The following is a 2,595-nucleotide window of genomic DNA, read 5'->3' on the forward strand; positions in this document are numbered from 1 at the left end:
TCACTGGCTGTGTGGTTGCTGCTGTACGTGCTGCCCCGTTCATGATTGCTGCAGTTTGGCAATGATCTGTGCTTCCATACTTTGCATTTGTGCCTGTATGTGCGCCTGCAGCTGTGCTTGCATCTGCGCTATCATGTTCTGGATCGTGCTCTGTACGTTCGTTGTCATCTGCTGAACCGTTTGCTCGAGCGCGGTGAGGCGTTCGCTCGTTACCCTGCTGGTCGCCTCAAGATTGTCGAGCCTGTCGTCCTGTTTTTCGATTCTCTCCGTTATCTTTCGCTCTTTGGCGCCCTCTATGGCTCTCCTCTTGGGAGCCGGTCCCGCCGCTTTCGTGGTTCTCGGGTCCACCTCGACCTCTGGTTCGTCCGCGGTCATCTCTTCTTGTTTCCTCTCTTGTGCGGGCTTCGGCAGCTGCTGCTGCTGTTGCTGCTGTTTTGCGATTAATGTCGTTAGCTTCTCGTTGATTTCCTTGATGGTTGCGTCCTGTTCGGCGATTTTCCGCTTTAGCTTCTCGTTCTCGTCTCTCAGGGTTTTCACCACCCCGTTCATTTCTTGGATCTTCTTCTCGGCGTTTTGCGCTAGTGTTTGTCTCTTCTCTGCCATGTTTACCTTGACTGCGTCGGCCCAGGCGGCTCTCTCCCTCGACTGCGACGGTTTGCGGCGGCTGGCGCTCCTGCCTCTCTTGCTGTGGTCCCTTTTGCGGCCGCTGTCGCGCTGCCTCGATTCCCCGCGGGGTCTCTCGACAGACGGCGCTCGCAGCGCAGGAAAGCTTTCCGGATCTGGTAGTTGCGGCATGGCTTCATCTTGCGTTCCCATTGCCGTTTCTTGACCACGTACGGTATCTTGTACTTGTTTCTGCATTCCCTCTCGCCCGTAGGATGCTGTCCCCCGCAGAGCCTGCACTTGGGTTGTCATTCGCGTTCGTGAGCCTCGCTGGGGTTCGCGATTCCGCAGCCGAAGCACACTCTGGTGTTGGGATTCGGGCATACATCTCTTCTATGGCCGACCTTGCCGCATTGCTTGCACACGTCAAAGTGCTTGCGGTAAAGCCCGCATCTGACTAATATCGAGCCATACTTGACGTAGTTCGGTACTTTCTGTCCTGCGAACAGTACTATCACCGTGGTTGTATTGCCGATTCTGTGCGCCTCCACCGCTAGGGGGTTGTACGGGTTCATGATGTTTTCGGCTCTCTCCTCCGGGGTATCATCTACGGCTATGCCTCGGATGACTCCCTTTACCGTGCCGTCCGGTGCCGTTCGGTAGGCGCTGACTTCGTATGTCCTGCCTCCTATGTTAAGGGCTTTGACCTTAGAGTACAGCGTGGCGCGCCTCTCGTCCGGGGTGCTGACCACGATGATGTTTTGCTGCGCGTTCGTGCAGATGGTGTCCGCTTTGGCTTCTTCCTTCGTTACTCAAGCCACCGTCATGACAACCGACATGATAACTGAAACCTCCGCTCTCCCTACGTTGAGACCGCCACGTGGTCTCATGACTCTCTTGGTGTCTTCTTTCGGCATGTCTATCGGCATCCTCGCCGCTTTCGTTACCGAAGCTGCAACTCTCTTGGCAAAGCTGGCCCTGGTCTTGGGTCTCGACTGGCGAGTAATGGCGGCAGACTCACCGTTTTCTTTGCCGGCCATAATCTGCTTGATGCGCTTGCCGCAGGTGGACCAGCCTTCGGCTTCTTCCGGTGTAATGTCCTCTCCGTTAACTTCGATGCACGTGCGCCCACCGAAACTGCCGATGCTCAGCGTTGACGCCATGTTATCACCCATCGACGTGGCCACTTCCATTTCGGACGCCATCTTGGTCGTACTCGTCGCCGGGTTGGGCCTAACGGCCGGGCCGTCGCTACCGGTGGCCGTACTGGGGTGCTATGTTGCGCTTTTTGCACTCCCAGGAGACTTGGAAGAGGGAAGTGACGTCAACGACTAGAGCAAACGCAGATTGGATGTTGACAGAAGAAAACGAAATCAACACCCAATCTGCGCTTGCTGTGTCGTTGACGTCACTTCCCTCTCCCTAGTCTCCTGGGAGTGCAAAAAGCGCAACATAGCCCCCCTGGTGGTAGGCCTACATTAGGCTTACCGAAAAGTCCGCACCGCACCAGAGAAAGGTCCTCGTTAATCGAGAAAATCACGTACCGTTTGGTCAAAACTGGTACCGGTCGATGCCCCGCACCTTCGCGCACACTTTGGTACCAATTATACCGCGGTAACTGTAAATTAACACGGCGCTGATTCGCATAAGAGCAGGATTTGATGAGAAGCCCGTCCACTTTCTCGCACTTCGTCGTCGTCCTCCTGAGCGAGATACGCTCCACGAGTGAGTGCTCTGACGCCGTTTGCTTCCAAAGCCACACAAGGCACCGGACTCGTGCATTGACGCTTTTGAAGCTACTTGCAAGACGAAGCACGAACACATTTTGTTTTGTCCATTTCACCCCCGTCTCAGATTCGTGAGCGCGAGCTCTCTACCCATCGCTTCAAAGTCTTGCCTGCGAGAAGCGCAATGCGTATCGTGCTCCTGACGTCACGAGTTCTCGCACGGTCAAAAGTACTGTAGTGGCGAGCCTTGCTGCTTGGTAGCGTC

The 2,595-nt window shown here is 55.5% G+C and overlaps 1 pseudogene; it reads right to left on the reverse strand.

Moving 5' to 3' along the window:
- On the reverse strand, positions 1-1,808 carry LOC115323199 (annotated as a pseudogene).
- Positions 1,809-2,595: the final 787 nt, after the last annotated feature.

The sequence above is a fragment of the Ixodes scapularis genome, unplaced genomic scaffold, assembly GCF_016920785.2.
Source record: "Ixodes scapularis isolate PalLabHiFi unplaced genomic scaffold, ASM1692078v2 PGA_scaffold1__304_contigs__length_218370807, whole genome shotgun sequence".
Taxonomy (NCBI): Eukaryota; Metazoa; Arthropoda; class Arachnida; order Ixodida; family Ixodidae; genus Ixodes; species Ixodes scapularis.